The following is a 20,635-nucleotide window of genomic DNA, read 5'->3' as shown; positions in this document are numbered from 1 at the left end:
TGGACACTTAATGTTTTGAGGCCCTCATGCACGTCTCTATCCAGGGACAACGTGGAGCCTCCCAATTTTTGGCTGCCCTGCCAAAGGGCTATACTACAAAAGACCCACTTCCTGACAATGGACACTTAATGTTTTGAGGCCCTCATGCACGTCTCTATCCAGGGACAACGTGGAGCCTCCTAATTTTTGGCTGCCCTGCCTAAGGGCTATACTATAATACACCCACTTCCTGACAATGGACACTTAATGTTTTGAGGCCCTCATGCACGTCTCTATCCAGGGACAACGTGGAGCCTCCCAATTTTTGGCTGCCCTGCCAAAGGGCTATACTATAATACACCCACTTCCTGACAATGGACACTTAATGTTTTGAGGCCCTCATGCACGTCTCTATCCAGGGACAACGTGGAGCCTCCCAATTTTTGGCTGCCCTGCCAAAGGGCTATACTACAAAAGACCCACTTCCTTCCAATGGGCACTTCAGGTTTACAGGCCCTCATGCACGTCTCTATCCAGGGACAACGTGGAGCCTCCCAATTTTTGGCTGCCCTGCCTAAGGGCTATACTATAATACACCCACTTCCTGACAATGGACACTTAATGTTTTGAGGCCCTCATGCATGTCTCTATCCAGGGACAACGTGGAGCCTCCCAATTTTTGGCTGCCCTGCCAAAGGGCTATACTACAAAAGACCCACTTCCTTCCAATGGGCACTTCAGGTTTACAGGCCCTCATGCACGTCTCTATCCAGGGACAACGTGGAGCCTCCCAATTTTTGGCTGCCCTGCCAAAGGGCTATACTACAAAAGACCCACTTCCTTCCAATGGGCACTTCAGGTTTACAGGCCCTCATGCACGTCTCTATCCAGGGACAACGTGGAGCCTCCCAATTTTTGGCTGCCCTGCCTAAGGGCTATACTATAATACACCCACTTCCTGACACTGGACACTTAATGTTTTGAGGCCCTCATGCACGTCTCTATCCAGGGACAACGTGGAGCCTCCCAATTTTTGGCTGCCCTGCCTAAGGGCTATACTACAATAGACCCACTTCCTTACAATGGGCACTTCAGGTTTACAGGCCATCATGCACGTCTGTATGCAGGGGCATTGGTGAACCTCTCAATTTTGGACTGCCCTGGCAAAGGAAAATACTACAAAGACTCAGTTCCTCAAAATGGGCACATTAGACTCAGAGGCCTTTATGTACGTCTCTTCTCAGGGACATCGGAGTGCCACACAATGTTTTACGTAAAATCTTTCATGTATTGATCTCAAAAAGTAACATACATTAGCTCTATCTCACTATTGGGTATGTGCCCTTAACATTTCCGCTATGAAAAATCATTTTGGTGTCATTTTGGAAGGTTTTCTGGTGAGTCCGTAAAAATGGCGTAAAACGCGGACAAAATTATTCAAAGCTGTGACTTTTGAGTGATAAATGCTTCAAGGGGTCTTCCCCATGCTGTTGCCATGTCATTTGAGCACTCTTCGGAGACTTTTGTGCCATTTTTAGGGTTTCTACATGCTGCCGGTGGTCATTTCACAAAAATACTCGGGTCTCCCATAGGATAACATTGGGCTCGGTGCTCGGGCCGAGTACACGAGTATCTTGGGAGGCTCGGCCCGAGCTTCGAGCACCCGAGCTTTTTAGTACTCGCTCATCACTACTAATAAACCTAAAAAATAAAAATAAATTGAATAAAAATCATGAATGTTGTGTTATAACAGGAAATTCGGTGTAAGAATGAATATCCGGGATGAGAGTTCAGCGAATGAGTTATAGAAATTGTTACAAAAAGGAGTGTGTACGGTTTATGCGTAAATTTTCAGAATGCGTACATGAAAATTATATGTATGTGAGAATGTCCCCCATGCTTTGTAAAAAGTTATTTATGAAAATGTAAATAAAATATATAAAAATGCCTAATTATTTATAATTTATGAGAAAGATATATATGTATGGAAGAATGTTATAAGGTGTCCAAGAACCATAAAGAAAAAGGGTGCATATATAATGTTAGAGGTCTAGAGTTCCACCAGGCTATATCACCCCTAAAGAAATAGAAAGAAGACCTTACTACCTGTGTACCCCAAAAAAAGCTATATTTCTTAGCCAGGATTATGGTGGAGATATGCACAAGTGAAATAAGAATATAAAGTAATACAATAAGATTATAAAACCAATATGTGTGCATTCATGCACCACCCGGTACGCTACCCTTGCCAAATTGCTCACTCTAGATCCCCACACGATCCATGAAGCCGTTCCCCCGGTCACACCGCCTGCTGCCGGTTCCCACTCATCCCTGGGGGAGTTAGGCGAGTGGTATCGAGAGCTACATGTCGGCACTGATGATACCCCCATACACCACAAGGAAGGGGTATACCGGGTGGTACAGGAGTATGAGCGGGTTTTTAGCAAGCACCCTCTAGATTTTGGGCAGATTAAAGGGGTTCAACACCACATCCCTACCGGTACACACTCCCCTATTAAAGAGAGATACAGGCCTATTCCCCCTGCGCACTACCAATGCGCCAAAGACATATTGAGGAACATGAAGGAGGCAGGGGTTATTAGGGACAGCTGTAGTCCCTGGGCCGCTCCGTTGGTGCTGGTTAAGAAGAAGGATGGCACCATGCGGATGTGTGTGGATTACCGGAAGATTAACCAGATAACGCATAAGGATGCTTACCCTCTGCCCCGCATCAAAGAGTCCCTGGCCTCGCTGAGAACCGCTAACTACTTCTCCACCCTTGACCTCACCAGCGGGTACTGGCAGGTGGCCGTGGCACCGGAAGACCGAGAGAAGACTGCCTATGGGACCGTTTTGCTGTACTTGGATGATGTGATTGTGTACTCACAGACGTATGAAGCCCACCTGGAGCACCTAGCCGAGGTGTTCGCGTCCCTTGCCAAGTATGGGATGAAGTTGAAGCCCTCAAAGTGTCATCTGCTGAAACCCAGAGTGCAGTACCTAGGACATGTGGTTGGTGCGGAAGGTGTCGCCCCCAACCCCGAGAAGATCACCGCCATCCAAGACTGGCCGAGACCGACCACAGTGAGGGAAGTGAGGCAGTTTCTGGGCCTGGTGGGATATTACCGTCGCTTCATTAAGGGGTACACAAAGATGGCTGCCCCCATGCAAGACCTCCTCGTAGGACAGACCAAGGGTGGTAGATCCCTAGTAGCCCCATTGGTGTGGGAAGAAAAGCATGAGGAATCCTTCCGCCAGCTGAGAACAGCCCTGACCGGAGAGGAAATCCTAGCGTACCCTGACTACAGCCGCCCATTCATCCTCTACACCGACGCCAGCAATGTGGGCTTGGGGGCTGTTCTATCCCAGGTCCAAGACAGAAGGGAAAAGGTAATAGCTTATGCTAGCCGAAAACTCCGACCGACTGAGAGGAACCCTGAGAACTACATCTCCTTCAAGCTTGAGCTCTTGGCACTGGTGTGGGCTATCACCGAGCGGTTCCGCCATTACCTGGCAGCAGCCAAGTTCACCGCGTACACAGACAATAACCTGCTGACCCATCTAGATATGGCCAAGCTGGGCGCGTTGGAGCAGCGGTGGGTGACCAGGTTAGCCAACTACGATTTCACCATCAAGTACCGGGCCGGCCGTACCAACGTCAATGCCAATGCACTCTCCCGGATGCCCCACCTGTCGGAAGAGGGGCCAGAGGATGATGACCTCGAAGAGATCGAGTTGCCTGCATTTCACCGGCCATTCACTGAGAAGGTGCACGTCTACCAACAACGGGTGAACCTGGATCCGCTGCCCCGACAGGACTGGCAGGAAGCTCAGGACCAGGCACCTGCTGTCCGCCTGGTCAAGACTCTAGTGGAACAGGGTTCTGCTGGGATAGACCCTGCTGCCCCTGCCGAAGCCCAACGTCTGTGGCAAGAACGGACCCGGCTATACCTACACCAGGGGAAGTTGTATCGCGAGCTGATTAATCCAAAGACTCACGAGAAGATCCGCCAGCTGGTGATTCCCCAGGCTAACGTGCCCACCGTCCTGCAAGCATACCATGATGGTGCAGTGCACTTCGGGTGGAAGAAGCTAGAGATGTTGTTAAGAGAGCGGTTCTATTGGAGTGGAATGCGGGAATCTGTGGAGGCCTGGTGCCGAGAATGTGGCCCTTGCGCATTGAGAAGGAAGGACGAGGCCAGCCAGAAGGCACCCCTACACCCGATCATTACACACCAACCGCTGGAGCTGGTTGCCCTTGACCATGTAAAGCTCACCCCCAGCCGAAGTGGGTACACCTACGCTCTGACCATCGTAGACCACTACTCGAGGTTCCTGGTGGTTGTCCCAGTTAAGGACTTAACCGGCCGCACCGCTGCTAAGGCTTTCCAGGCTTATTTCTGTTGACCGCATTGGTACCCGGAGAGGGTGCTTACCGACCAGGAGAGGCTGATTTGGGAGGATGGGCCTGGAGGAAAGGGATGGCCTAGGCCCGCCACTACCGTAACCGGTGGCGATCCTCCGGGGGTTCAGGGGTCCCCTTGGACGTGGGCCCCCTGAAAGAGACAGAACCCGCTCGGGCAACTTGGTGCTGGACTGGGGTCAAGGGGTGCTGCCCGCTTCTTAGGGGCAGCATCAGGGCCAGGTTGTTTGGGTGGGAGAAGAGCGGAAGCTGTACCGTTGTAAAATGTTTATGATGCTTTTACATGTTTTACCGTTTTATTCTTTTTCAGTTGTGAAAATAAAACCGGTGATGGACGGGCAGCCCGCGGACGGTCTGCATTTTGCTATAGGGGAATGTGGCGCCCTGGACAAGCCAGGTCGTCACAGGTACTACACCAACACACTCTACACTCCGGCTAGGCACACCGAAGCTAAACACAAATCCTAGTTGCCTTCCTCCAGGGGCTGATGTCCACACCAGGGGGTGGGCCAGGCGGTTGATCCCACCCACCGAGGAGTTCACAGTCCTGGAGGCGGGAAAAGGAGTCAGATTAGAGATCAGTTTTGGAGTTAGAGAAGTGAAGAGGAGAGGAGACTGACCGTGTCCGGGTGTGTGGCCCGGGCACTCAGCAAGGTTGGCAGACGGTGGTAACCTTCTGCAGGAGAGGCTGATTGGAGTGAACCGTACGGACCGGGGATGGGCGGTGGCCCGCCGGTACCAGATCGGGGAGTGAAGAGAAGCCAGCACCATCCGGCAGGGCCTACGGACCCCGACCAGGCTAGGAGTCGCCGTAAAACCGGTCAAATCCGTTAGCGACAGGAACCTCCAGGGTTTCCCAGCAGTCAAGACCCGATTGAAGGCAACAGCTCACACCGTAGAGGGAAGCACAGTCACCGCCAAGGCTACAGTTCCCAGGGCCAGAGCCTGCGGGCAAAAGGGGCTCCCTCAGCATCCATCCAAGCTGGGGAGCGGGTTACCGGTGGGAAGCCCGCTAGATTTTGGGGGAATAAAAGGGGTCCAACACCACATCCCCACAGGTGCACACCCACCCATCAAAGAGAGCTATAAGCCAATACCACCTTCACATTGCCAGTGTACCAAGGACATGTTGAGCAACATGAAGCCGGCTGGGGTTATCCGTGACAGTTGTAGCCTTTGGGCAGCTCTGTTGATCCTGTTAAAAAAGAAGGACGGCACCACTCCCCGTATTGAGGAATTGCTAGCTGCATTGAGAACTGCAAAATATTTTTCTACCCTTGATCTCACTAGTCACTATTGGCAAGTGTCCGTTGCTGAGGCAGACCGGGAGAAGACCGCCTTCGCCACCCCTATGGGTCTCTGCGAGTTCAAAAGCATGCCCTTCGAGCTGTGCAATGCGCCAGGAACCTTCCAGAGGCTGATGGAATGCTGCTTGGGACAAGATTTTAGGGTGTATAAAAAGGGAGATTAGATCCCGTGATCCCAACGTATTGTTACACCTCTATAAATCACTTGTAAGGCTACATCTGGAATATGGGAACCAGTTTTGGGCTCCACATTTTAAAAAGGACATTCAGAAGTTAGAGTCAGTTCAAAGGTGGGCAACTAGACTACTACAAGGAATGGAAGGCCTCCCATATGATGACAAGTTGAAAAAGTTATTAAGTGATTATTGGCTGCAATGGGGCTTTCTGGCTGGTGCCAGCCTCTCTTCTTAGCACACAGGAACCACAATCCCTACACCATGCTTCAATGGATTCTCTCATCCCAGCCCAGTAAAACTACATATTTTACACAGTCATAAGCAGCCAAAAGGGATCTATTCTATTCAATTGCAAATGATCTAGATAAGACTGAGAATAAGATACTGCACGGGACATAGCAGAGTTGGTCAAGTTGAGTGGAGATGAGTTTGCTATTTGGCACAGCTTTTTGCATCAATAAAGCAAGTAAAAGGTGTGAAAGATAAAAAAAAGGGTGAAAGTGTGAAAAGTGAATTGGCCAAATTGAGGTGCATATAAAGTTTTTGCTTTCTTTCAATTCACTAATGGGGCTCATTTGAATCAGGTGAATTGAGTTCTGCTTTTGGAAACTGGGTTAAGAAGGGGTGCACCGGTCCTGGAGGTACTGCAATACCAGGTCAATGCGTGGAGTGGACAGAGCAAGATTTTTTCCATCTCCTTGTTCTAAAAATCCATTTAATATATGGTCCCCAGAGAGGGGACGTATCAGATATTAAACTGATAAGAACAGATTTAATTTTTTTTTTTTCTGTTTATCAGTAGGACTTCAAAATAACAAAGGTGATCGCCTCCCGTTGCCTGGGAACCGTCCAGGCACAAGAGGGCTATGTGTCACCAGAAGGCGCACACACTTCCTCAAGGCCGGCAGACGTGCAATCCCAGGCACCTTCCAGTACCGACCAAGGTAGCGTCCTCCGAAACTACACTTGATCTTAGCCAAAAGGCCGAGAAGCTATAACCCGAATTGGTTACGGCCTTGAGTGGCACCCTGGCCTATACCGGACACATCTTAGGGAGAGGGAGACAAACCCACGCCTACAGAAGACATTTTGTCACCCAAGCCAACCCTTGAAAAGGCTGTTTTGCAGAGCAAAAACAAGAAGAATGGTGCTTTTTGCAGCCGCCGCCCACTGCAATGAATCTGAATAACTCCTCCTTTTGGACACAAGCACCTCCCCTCCCCCTTGCAGTCTTTCCAATTCATGATACAAAAAGACGGACGGACAGGACAGGACAGGACAGGCTGCCTGACTTTCCGTCACTGCCACCCTTTGCCATCCTTGTCCGTAGAAAGCCCTTTCATCATCCCCAAACCCTAATCTTTTCCCTTCCCTTCCCAGATGCGTCTCACTCCCTTTCATTAGGAAGTGAGCGCAGCCTTTTCTCCGTTCTGCACATGCGCGACGTTAAACACAAATGCGCAGGCGTGCGTTCCATTACCCTCACTGCATTCCACTCCCATACAGGAAGTGGGCGCAGCTATTACTACGGTCGCACATAAAAGAACCCACGGCCACCACTGCACATAGCTGACTCCACCACAGGACACCCACTTCTACACCAACGCAGGTAAGACAGGATCGGCACCTCTATGCTCCCGTTACAATCAGGCTCAGTCACCATGTGATAACGCTCTCAACTCTTTAGTTGCAGGCTCCCCTTGCTTCACCTCCACTGGCTGTGCTGCCATTTCCTCTCCCACCTGGAAGGTATACTTTATTCCACTATTTTCCTGTTTCTCTCTTCCCCCTTTTCCCATAACCTACTTTTATCTGCATTTGTGGGGTATCTATATGCTATTTACATCATAGTTTTATTCATTAATATGGAAGGGAAGAGTGCCCATGAGAGTGTTGAACTGCGGAGAGCAAGAGATTAAGCTGCTCCGATTTGCCACCATTGATAAGCTGTTCTCAGTAGATACACATGCTATCCAAACAGCAGCATCCACCATTGCTTCAGCCCACCCATTCAGTGACAGCTCACCAAGTCAGCCATAGGAGTGGTGTAAGGAATTACACGTAGGCACTGACTCCACACCTTCACATCACAAGAAGGGGGTCTAAAGGCTAGTGCAAGAATACGAGCAAGTCTTCAGCAAACATCCGCTAGACTTTTGAAGAATAAAAGGGGTCAAACACTACATCCCCACAAGTGCACACCCACCCATCAAAGAGAGATATAAGCCAAAACTACCTGCACATTACCAGTGTACCAAGGACATGTTGAGCAACATGAAGGAGGCTGGGGTTATCCGTGACAGTTGTAGCCTCTGGGCAGCTCCGTTGGTCCTGTTAAAGAAGAAGGACAGCACCACTCCCCTGTATTGAGGAATAGCTAGCTGCATTGAGAACTGCAAATTATTTTTCTACCCTTGATCTCACTAGTCGCTATTGGCAAGTGTCCGTTGCTGAGGCAGACCGGGAGAAGACCACCTTTGCCACCCCGATGGGTCTCTGCGAGTTCAAAAGCATGCCCTTCGAGCTGTGCAATTTGCCAGGAACCTTCCAGAGGCTGATGGAATGCTGCTTGGGACACCGAAACTTTGAAACGGTACTGCTATACCTTTATGATGTTATTGTTTATTCTAAAGCAAACAAGATTTTAGGGTGTATAAAAAGGGAGATTAGATCCGGTGATCCCAACGTATTGTTACCCCTCTATAAATCACTTGTAAGGCCACATCTGGAATATGGGGTAAAGTCCTGAGCAGGTTGATAACCATTGGTTTGAGCATGGTAGGGTGTAGTGCGCATCTTCCTGCATCGGTAAAAGCTGCAGAAGTCCTTGAAGATTTCCGCTTCAAAGGCTGTGCCTTGATCTGTGAGGACTCTCTCTGAGTAGCCATGAGGTCTGCATAAGTGTGCTTGGAAGACCTTCGCTGCAGTATGGGCCATTAGATCTTTGACTTGTACCACAACCATAAATCTCGAGTAGTTGTCTACCATCGTAAGTGCATACGTGAGCTCGCCTCGATATTCTGCAACAAAACTCCCTTTTTCGATTTCAGTTTCAGCAAACACTCCTCTTCCTGTAGAAAATATTTATCATTACCTAAGACAGTCATTCTAATGCATGACAATATTAAGGCAATTTAGTTAAAACTTGTTTTAACTCACCTTTAAGGGGATTGATGTATTTCATGGTCAATCCAGGTTTGTCAGTGATGGCACTGACATAATGTATGGCGTCTTTTTCGGGCGTTATCCTTTGCCTTTTCATTGTGAAAATCCAGTTGCCTATATCAAAGCAAATTCTACTACTTGTAAAGTATGCAGAAAATGAAATGTAGAACATATAACATCAACTGCTTAGGAACGCATCATAGGTTAGTACTTAAAAGGATATTGTCATGTTCTAGTCATAATGCAAGCTGGACATTTTTCATGTTACCCTGTAATCGCCGGCCTGTTCTAATGCTCACAAGCCAAGATATAGGCTCAGCTGCTAAGGCTTCCCTCTGCCTTCTGAATGAAACTTGAATATGTCTGGGTCACTGTGTATATAGCAGGTGCTCAGAAAAAATAAGAGTCAATTCAATAGAAATAGCTCTGGCACACTATAGTGATCAATAACGTAAGAAAAGAACTCTTGGAATGCTGAAAATTCTTTATTTGTGCAAAAGGATAATTCATCCAACGTTTCGACCTTGTTTTTAGGTCTTTATCAAGGATAAAGTTATCTAAGATCATAAAGGGTTACAAAACCATATAAACACGTAATTAGTACATAGTACAACATAACAGTACAATATATTGCTAGTTGAGAGTACAATGGGTCAAATGACCATGATGCACATACAAAAAATTTTTCCAAAGCCATAGTGAAAACATTTGTACTGAGGAAAGAAAATTTCCACATGATCTATCTGGAGAAACATTCTGGATCAAACAACCAAAAATAGTCAAGCAGGTAAATACACACCTATATGGATAACAGGATGATATGTGTTCAATTGTATAGCGTCATTGCCATTAAGGTACAAATGGAAAACTTGCAATCCTATATAGTGAAGGAAATGAACACATATCATATCAAAGAACACAGGAACATGGGTGTGAGAAAAACCTCAATGTTTATACTTTGTTCTTTATAATGGTGTGAACATGTATATGTCTCAGAGTAGATCATGAAAGCCTATTTCAGAACTGGAATCGGTAAATAATTGTAGGTGGAATCTAAATGAAAAGATGGTACAAGTGTTATCATGACACGTGGGCTATAACACAATGGACCGTGTGACAAAGAAGAAAGGAGAGAAAGAAGAGGAAGAAAATGCAACTACCTGTAACATTACGTGATAGTCACTGGTAAGTATCACTTGACAATTCAAGTGAAAAAGGATTCCTTTATTAAAGGGTTCTCAGTCGCCTCAGGATCATGAAATACTAGGGTAAATGATATGAGAATGGGTAAGAAGCACCACTAAAGGAAATATGAGATGCAGGACATATATCTATAAACCCCTGAACTACATGATAGAAACAAAAAGAAGAAAAAAGAAAAAAAAGAAGAAAGAAGAAGAACACATAGAATGCGGAAAGAGAATGGGTACAACTACCTGAGTTACTGCAGGGAGGCCCCTGGTTGGTATTGTGAGGGTTAGTGGAATTCCTTCACTGAAGGGTTCTCAGTTGCCTCAGGTTCGTGAAAAATGCTATAGACAAATAATGCCCGGAGAAAAGGGGTTCATATACAGCGAATAATGGTAATACAAGGTACATGTGTCACATGTAATAGTATATATATATATATATTGTACTAAGCTCTACACCAGAAATAGAAAGTAGTCCCTCTGCCTTCTGTCTAGGTGCCCTGAGTTATGTCCTGTAAACTGTCACAGGGACCCAGACACACATGTGTAGTAGGGGAATATCCCTGCTGAGATGCCAGTGCTAGAGCACTCGTTTGCTGTGGAGTTGAACGCTATGTGAGCAGTTCTTACCTTCAATGAGCAGAAGTCTCTTTTTTCAGATTTCAATATCTCTGTGGGTATCTGGCAGAAATATGGAATACTCTTTACTGCTAAGACCCTGTACACCACTCCCACTAAAGGGGGCTTTACACGCTGCGACATCGCTAATGCGGAGTCGTTGGGGTCACGGAATTTGTGACGCACATCCGGCCGCATTAGCGATGTTGCTGCGTGTGACACCGATGAGCGATTTTGCATCGCTGCAAAAACGTGCAAAATCGCTCATCGGTGACATGGGTCTCCATTCTCGATTATCGTTACTGCAGCAGTAACGATGTAGTTCGTCGCTCCTGCGGCAGCACACATCGCTCCGTGTGACACCGCAGAAACGAGGAACCTCTCCTTACCTGCCTCCCAGCCGCTATGAGGAAGGAAGGAGGTGGGCGGGATGTTCCGGCCACTCATCTCCGCCCCTCCGCTGCTATTGGGCGGTCGCTCAGTGACGTCGCTGTGACGCCGCACGGACCGCCCCCTTAGAAAGGAGGCGGTTCGCCGGTCACAGCGACGTCGCCGGGCAGGTAAGTATGTGTGACGGGTCTGGTCGGTGTTGTGCAGCATGGGCAGCGATTTGCCCGTGTCGCGCAACAGATGGGGGCGGGTATCCACACTAGCGATATCGGGACCGATATCGCAGTGTGTAAAGTAGCCTTTAATAAACTGTGTAAAGGATTTTAAGTAAAAATCCACAATAAACCAGCGCTAGATGGGTTTTTATAATTTTATTAATAGACCACAAATAAAAAATTTTTTGCTATCCTTGTTTCAAGACAGAGTATTTGATAATATACAATACACTGATTATTACTAAAACCAAGGACCACATAAAACAAGGACCACATAAAATAAAAAATGAAAGTAATGAGAATAAAATTCTTTTGTATAACCAATTAACTTCGAGGTGATACAATATTCACATTGATTTAGTTTTACCAGTCTAATGTAATGCCCCGGCCGGTGGCATATATTTTGTTTGGTTAATAATTTAGACTTATACAATGAAAGATGTACTATACCACCCCTGGCTAACTTACAAGTTTTAAGTTGTACAATATAAGTTTGCGACGTTATATTCATATATAGGAAGGCAAACAATATTGGCAATTTAGTGGCACCCACCATACGTAATCTTACAGCACCTAATAAGGGAGGATTATTTGGCCTGAAAGGTTTTTTTCCATGCAAAAGCTGTATAGTATGTAAGAATACAAAAAATATTTCACGGAAATCCTTCTTACAGGGGCAGTCAGAAGTCATGATTAGAGAATTTATTACATGTCAATCAAAGGGAGTAGTATATTGCATTCAATGTCCCTGTCAGAAAAAATACATTGGGAGAACTATTAGACCCCTATGGAAAAGGGTGGGTGAGCACATTAGAAGTGTTAAAAATAAATGTACTAAGCACCCCCTATCCAGACATTATGTGTTAAAACATGGAGGGTCCTTTAAAGGATCCCAAGTATGGGGCGTACAAAAAATAACTAAGGATTGGAGAGGTGGCGATTTCATTAAAAAAATGTCACGAGCAGAAAGCCAATGGATTTTTGAATTGAACACCTTGAAACCATATGGACTCAATAATGATATAGAACTGTTTGCTTTTAATTAATTTATATTTTTATAGGTAGAGGAGTAATAGGTACTGATAATAATACGGAGAGAAGGAAAAAAAAAAAAAAAAAAAAAAAAAAAGCGATTGTCATGGAGATATATGTGTATATATGCATAATATATATTAAAATTGGTGCTTCACTTGCCCAAGGTTGATGTAGATATAAGGGGCTTTTCATATTATAGCAAATTTATATTACACCTTTATGATGTCCTTTTGTTAAATTTATTGTTGAAAAAAAGCATATGCATATATACACATTGTCTTCCCAGTATATGATGATACAAGCAAGGCTATATATAGGTCTTTTTAGAAAAACCTTTAGAAAAACCTTTGCACATAATTATATTATATGGCTATTATGAACGGTCTTTCACAAATTGATATATGTAGTGGTCATTGAATGTTGGTTGAATTTAAACATTGTTTAATTTTATGCAAATTATAACCAATTAAATATATGCATAAATAGTGCTCTAGGCAACAGCTGAGTTATCCTTGAGGAAGGGGGCCGTTACACGCCCCCGAAACGCGCGTCGGATCAGGACTCTGTTTTTGCCTACCTCACCTGTGCGGTGATAACCTGCCAAGTAATCTCTCCCTCGTGTGGAATCAACCGGCTTCCACTGGACACGGTACGGATTGCCTGCTGGAGAGGTTGAGAGGTTACCGCTGACATTTCCTTTGTCTGCAACCAGGATACATTGGTACCTCCAGCGGTTCTGCATTGCTCGTTTGGAAGCGGATCGGAGCCTTGTGTGGTGCTAACCTGCCAAGCAACTTCCTCCTGTGTGGAATCAGTCAGCTGACACTGGATACGGTCTGGACTGCCCGCTGGAGAGGCTGAGTAGTTACCGCTGATCTTATTGTTGTCCGCAGCCAACATCTTGGTGCTTTCAGTGGCTTCGTACTGCTTGATTTCGAAAGTACATTTGGGAGAATACGGGACCGGCTGGTTTGTGGCCTTGTGAAGTGTTATAAAGGCTCTGTAAAGAGGGATGTCGGTAACCATACATCTCCCCCAGAGCCAGCACTAGTCGCGGCCACTGGCCTCAAAACGTCCGCTCTGGAAGTCTAACAGGTCAATCCTGTACATAGCGGTTCCAGCCTAATCAACGGAGAAATCCGGGGTGTTTTTTGCGGTCAAGTTGTTGTGAGGTTTATTCCCCCAGGCCCTGGGGGCGAATATAACGTCGCAAACTTATATTGTACAACTTAAAACTTGTAAGTTAGCCAGGGGTGGTATAGTACATCTTTCATTGTATAAGTCTAAATTATTAACCAAACAAAATATATGCCACCGGCCGGGGCATTACATTAGACTGGTAAAACTAAATCAATGTGAATATTGTATCACCTCGAAGTTAATTGGTTATACAAAAGAATTTTATTCTCATTACTTTCATTTTTTATTTTATGTGGTCCTTGTTTTATGTGGTCCTTGGTTTTAGTAATAATCAGTGTATTGTATATTATCAAATACTCTGTCTTGAAACAAGGATAGCAAAAATTTTTTTATTTGTGGTCTATTAATAAAATTATAAAAACCCATCTAGCGCTGGTTTATTGTGGATTTTTACTTAAAATCCTTTACACAGTTTATTAAAGGCTACTTTACACACTGCGATATCGGTCCCGATATCGCTAGTGTGGATACCCGCCCCCATCTGTTGCGCGACACGGGCAAATCGCTGCCCATGCTGCACAACACCGACCAGACCCGTCACACATACTTACCTGCCCGGCGACGTCGCTGTGACCGGCGAACCGCCTCCTTTCTAAGGGGGCGGTCCGTGCGGCGTCACAGCGACGTCACTGAGCGACCGCCCAATAGCAGCGGAGGGGCGGAGATGAGTGGCCGGAACATCCCGCCCACCTCCTTCCTTCCTCATAGCGGCTGGGAGGCAGGTAAGGAGAGGTTCCTCGTTTCTGCGGTGTCACACGGAGCGATGTGTGCTGCCGCAGGAGCGACGAACTACATCGTTACTGCTGCAGTAACGATAATCGAGAATGGAGACCCATGTCACCGATGAGCGATTTTGCACGTTTTTGCAACGATGCAAAATCGCTCATCGGTGTCACACGCAGCAACATCGCTAATGCGGCCGGATGTGCGTCACAAATTCCGTGACCCCAACGACTCCGCATTAGCGATGTCGCAGCGTGTAAAGCCCCCTTTAGTGGGAGTGGTGTACAGGGTCTTAGCAGTAAAGAGTATTCCATATTTCTGCCAGATACCCACAGAGATATTGAAATCTGAAAAAAGAGACTTCTGCTCATTGAAGGTAAGAACTGCTCACATAGCGTTCAACTCCACAGCAAACGAGTGCTCTAGCACTGGCATCTCAGCAGGGATATTCCCCTACTACACATGTGTGTCTGGGTCGCTGTGACAGTTTACAGGACATAACTCAGGGCACCTAGACAGAAGGCAGAGGGACTACTTTCTATTTCTGGTGTAGAGCTTAGTACAATATATATATATATACTATTACATGTGACACATGTACCTTGTATTACCATTATTCGCTGTATATGAACCCCTTTTCTCCGGATATTATTTGTCTATAGCATTTTTCACGAACCTGAGGCAACTGAGAACCCTTCAGTGAAGGAATTCCACTAACCCTCACAATACCAACCAGGGGCCTCCCTGCAGTAACTCAGGTAGTTGTACCCATTCTCTTTCCGCATTCTATGTGTTCTTCTTCTTTCTTCTTTTTTTTCTTTTTTCTTCTTTTTATTTCTATCATGAAGTTCAGGGGTTTATAGATATATGTCCTGCATCTCATATTTCCTTTAGTGGTGCTTCTTACCCATTCTCATATCATTTACCCTAGTATTTCATGATCCTGAGGCGACTGAGAACCCTTTAATAAAGGAATCCTTTTTCACTTGAATTGTCAAGTGATACTTACCAGTGACTATCACGTAATGTTACAGGTAGTTGCATTTTCTTCCTCTTCTTTCTCTCCTTTCTTCTTTGTCACACGGTCCATTGTGTTATAGCCCACGTGTCATGATAACACTTGTACCATCTTTTCATTTAGATTCCACCTACAATTATTTACCGATTCCAGTTCTGAAATAGGCTTTCATCATCTACTCACTAGAATTCTCAAGTGCATAAGGTACTGAGACATATACATGTTCACACCATTATAAAGAACAAAGTATAAACATTGAGGTTTTTCTCACACCCATGTTCCTGTGTTCTTTGATATGATATGTGTTCATTTCCTTCACTATATAGGATTGCAAGTTTTCCATTTGTACCTTAATGGCAATGACGCTATACAATTGAACACATATCATCCTGTTATCCATATAGGTGTGTATTTACCTGCTTGACTATTTTTGGTTGTTTGATCCAGAATGTTTCTCCAGATAGGTCATGTGGAAATTTTCTTTCCTCAGTACAAATGTTTTCACTATGGCTTTGGAAAAATTTTTTGTATGTGCATCATGGTCATTTGACCCATTGTACTCTCAAGTAGCAATATATTGTACTGTTATGTTGTACTATGTACTAATTACGTGTTTATATGGTTTTGTAACCCTTTATGATCTTAGATAACTTTATCCTTGATAAAGACCTAAAAACAAGGTCGAAACGTTGGATGAATTATCCTTTTGCACAAATAAAGAATTTTCAGCATTCCAAGAGTTCTTTTCTTACGTTATTGATCACTATAGTGTGCCAGAGCTATTTCTATTGAATTGACTCTTATTTTTTCTGAGCACCTGCTATATACACAGTGAGCCAGACATATTCAAGTTTCATTCAGAAGGCAGAGGGAAGCCTTAGCAGCTGAGCCTATATCTTGGCTTGTGAGCATTAGAACAGGCCGGCGATTACAGGGTAACATGAAAAATGTCCAGCTTGCATTATGACTAGAACATGACAATATCCTTTTAAGTACTAACCTATGATGCGTTCCTAAGCAGTTGATGTTATATGTTCTACATTTCATTTTCTGCATACTTTACAAGTAGTAGAATTTGCTTTGATATAGGCAACTGGATTTTCACAATGAAAAGGCAAAGGATAACGCCCGAAAAAGACGCCATACATTATGTCAGTGCCATCACTGACAAACCTGGATTGACCATGAAATACATCAATCCCCTTAAAGGTGAGTTAAAACAAGTTTTAACTAAATTGCCTTAATATTGTCATGCATTAGAATGACTGTCTTAGGTAATGATAAATATTTTCTACAGGAAGAGGAGTGTTTGCTGAAACTGAAATCGAAAAAGGGAGTTTTGTTGCAGAATATCGAGGCGAGCTCACGTATGCACTTACGATGGTAGACAACTACTCGAGATTTATGGTTGTGGTACAAGTCAAAGATCTAATGGCCCATACTGCAGCGAAGGTCTTCCAAGCACACTTATGCAGACCTCATGGCTACTCAGAGAGAGTCCTCACAGATCAAGGCACTGCCTTTGAAGCGGAAATCTTCAAGGACTTCTGCAGCTTTTACCGATGCAGGAAGATGCGCACTACACCCTACCATGCTCAAACCAATGGTTATCAACCTGCTCAGGACTTTACCCCATATTCCAGATGTGGCCTTACAAGTGATTTATAGAGGGTTAACAATACGTTGGGATCACCGGATCTAATCTCCCTTTTTATACACCCTAAAATCTTGTTTGCTTTAGAATAAACAATAAAATCATAAAGGTATAGCAGTACCGTTTCAAAGTTTCGGTGTCCCAAGCAGCATTCCATCAGCCTCTGGAAGGTTCCTGGCAAATTGCACAGCTCGAAGGGCATGCTTTTGAACTCGCAGAGACCCATCGGGGTGGCAAAGGCGGTCTTCTCCCGGTCTGCCTCAGCAACGGACACTTGCCAATAGCGACTAGTGAGATCAAGGGTAGAAAAATAATTTGCAGTTCTCAATGCAGCTAGCTATTCCTCAATACAGGGGAGTGGTGCTGTCCTTCTTCTTTAACAGGACCAACGGAGCTGCCCAGAGGCTACAACTGTCACGGATAACCCCAGCCTCCTTCATGTTGCTCAACATGTCCTTGGTACACTGGTAATGTGCAGGTAGTTTTGGCTTATATCTCTCTTTGATGGGTGGGTGTGCACTTGTGGGGATGTAGTGTTTGACCCCTTTTATTCTTCAAAAGTCTAGCGGATGTTTGCTGAAGACTTGCTCGTATTCTTGCACTAGCCTGTAGACCCCCTTCTTGTGATGTGAAGGTGTGGAGTCAGTGCCTACGTGTAATTCCTTACACCACTCCTCTGGCTGACTTGGTGAGCTGTCACTGAATGGGTGGGCTGAAGCAATGGTGGATGCTGCTGTTTGGATAGCATGTGTATCTACTGAGAACAGCTTATCAATGGTGGCAAATCGGAGCAGCTTAATCTCTTGCTCTCCGCAGTTCAACACTCTCATGGGCACTCTTCCCTTCCATATTAATGAATAAAACTATGATGTAAATAGCATATAGATACCCCACAAATGCAGATAAAAGTAGGTTATGGGAAAAGGGGGAAGAGAGAAACAGGAAAATAGTGGAATAAAGTATACCTTCCAGGTGGGAGAGGAAATGGCAGCACAGCCAGTGGAGGTGAAGCAAGGGGAGCCTGCAACTAAAGAGTTGAGAGCGTTATCACATGGTGACTGAGCCTGATTGTAACGGGAGCATAGAGGTGCCGATCCTGTCTTACCTGCGTTGGTGTAGAAGTGGGTGTCCTGTGGTGGAGTCAGCTGTGTGCAGTGGTGGCCGTGGGTTCTTTTATGTGCGACCGTAGTAATAGCTGCGCCCACTTCCTGTATGGGAGTGGAATGCAGTGAGGCTAATGGAACGCACGCCTGCGCATTTGTGTTTAACGTCGCGCATGTGCAGAACGGAGAAAAGGCTGCGCTCACTTCCTAATGAAAGGGAGTGAGACGCAGCTGGGAAGGGAAGGGAAAAGATTAGGGTTTGGGGATGATGAAAGGGCTTTCTACGGGCAAGGATGGCAAAGGGTGGCAGTGACGGAAAGTCAGGCAGCCTGTCCTGTCCTGTCCTGTCCGTCCGTCTTTTTGTATCATGAATTGGAAAGACTGCAAGGGGGAGGGGAGGTGCTTGGAGGAGGAGGAGTTATTCAGATTAATTGCAGTGGGCGGCGGCTGCAAAAAGCATCATTCTTCTTGTTTTTGCTCTGCAAAACAGCCTTTTCAAGGGTTGGCTTGGGTGACAAAATGTCTTCTGTAGGCGTGGGTTTGTCTCCCTCTCCCTAAGATGTGTCCGGTATAGGCCAGGGTGCCACTCAAGGCCGTAACCAATTCGGGTTATAGCTTCTCGGCCTTTTGGCTAAGATCAAGTGTAGTTTCGGAGGACGCTACCTTGGTCGGTACTGGAAGGTGCCTGGGATTGCACGTCTGCCGGCCTTGAGGAAGTGTGTGCGCCTTCTGGTGACACATAGCCCTCTTGTGCCTGGACGGTTCCCAGGCAACGGGAGGCGATCACCTTTGTTATTTTGAAGTCCTACTGATAAACAGAAAAAAAAAAAAAATAAATCTGTTCTTATCAGTTTAATATCTGATACGTCCCCTCTCTGGGGACCATATATTAAATGGATTTTTAGAACGAGGAGATGGAAAAAATCTTGCTCTGTCCACTCCACGCATTGACCTGGTATTGCAGTACCTCCAGGACCGGTGCACCCCTTCTTAACCCAGTTTCCAAAAGCAGAACTCAATTCACCTGATTCAAATGAGCCCCATTAGTGAATTGAAAGAAAGCAAAAACTTTATATGCACCTCAATTTGGCCAATTCACTTTTCACACTTTCACCCTTTTTTTTATCTTTCACACCTTTTACTTGCTTTATTGATGCAAAAGCTGTGCCAAATAGCAAACTCATCTCCACTCAACTTGACCAACTCTGCTATGTCCCGTGCAGTATCTTATTCTCAGTCTTATCTAGATCATTTGCAATTGAATAGAATAGATCCCTTTTGGACACATTGGATTCAGCTGCTGCAGTGACTGCAGGTGTTAGAAGATGCAGACTTGGCATCAGGTGCTGTCTATCAGATTCCACTCCAATTAAAGCTTCCATTGTTTTTCGGTGTTTTCTTTGAGCAATGATGATGTCTTTAGTGATCTGTTGGCTCCCTCTCCTGGAGGAAGAGTTTGCTTGCTCTTGGACTTTCAAAAAGAGAGGTCATGATAGACATTTAGCTTCTGAGCCCAATTGGGGACAGTCATGGGTGATGAATGTTTTGCAACCTGCTGCGAAGCCTGATACCGCAATATAAGGAACGTCAAATACTAAGAATGGGCGGCCTATGAAAGAATTAGTACTTTCATTAAGCATACTTAAACGGCTAATTGGGAATAGACAAACTGTAAAAAGCCCTCTGAGAAAGCCCCTCTCTAACCTTTGTTAGTAAGCTTTTCTGTAGTCTGCCTGTTGATGTATTTTCCGTTTGAACAGTGCACAACATGAAGTGACGGAACACTGGCTTGTCACAATGTCCCCCGCTGACATCACGATAGCGCTGCTGCCTAGAAAGCCAGCTGCGCAGCAGAAGTTGCTCTTTGGGTGGGATGGTGGGCTAATGTATCTATTCCTGCTTGGTGTGAGTTTGACATGATCTAGAGCAACGAGTTCCAGCGGCTAGCGGTTGATTATTGGCTGTAATGGGGCTTTCTGGCTGGTGCCAGCCTTTCTTCTTAGCACACAGGAACCACAATCCCTACACCATGCTTCGATGGATTCTCTCATCCCAGCCCAGTAAAACTACATATTTCACACAGTTCTAAGCAGCCCATGGGCATTCACCTGGATTAAAACCCATAACAGCTCATAGACCAAACAATCAATCTACCACTGGACCAAAGACAGGAAGCTAAATCCACTGCCTGCGGTAACTAACTTAATCCTATAGTCTACTCACACAACAAACCCAAGAGAAAGGAAAAAAACATGGCTTCGATTATCCATCCAATGAAAACGCATAACCATTGTGAGCCATTGGACAATGCAATTGCACACATGGTGACATGGTGCACGGCCCAATGAATCAAGTCTGTACTTCATATTCACGGTTTAAGCCCTTGGGTTCTAATGTGTCCAGAGTACATATCCAGAAAGATTCCCTTTCTTTGTGCTA

General features: G+C 45.4%; 2 pseudogenes; one reads left to right on the top strand and one right to left on the bottom strand.

Annotated features, from left to right (window-relative positions):
* Positions 1-6,504: 6,504 nt before the first annotated feature.
* LOC142260364 (U2 spliceosomal RNA) lies at positions 6,505-6,710 on the bottom strand (annotated as a pseudogene).
* A 12,268-nt stretch (positions 6,711-18,978) lies between these two features.
* On the top strand, positions 18,979-19,185 carry LOC142260362 (U2 spliceosomal RNA; annotated as a pseudogene).
* Positions 19,186-20,635: the final 1,450 nt, after the last annotated feature.

The sequence above is a fragment of the Anomaloglossus baeobatrachus genome (assembly GCF_048569485.1).
Source record: "Anomaloglossus baeobatrachus isolate aAnoBae1 chromosome 10 unlocalized genomic scaffold, aAnoBae1.hap1 SUPER_10_unloc_1, whole genome shotgun sequence".
Lineage (NCBI taxonomy): Eukaryota > Metazoa > Chordata > Amphibia > Anura > Aromobatidae > Anomaloglossus > Anomaloglossus baeobatrachus.
The sequence above is the reverse complement of the archived record's forward strand: the minus strand, read 5'-3'. Positions and strand labels throughout refer to the sequence as shown.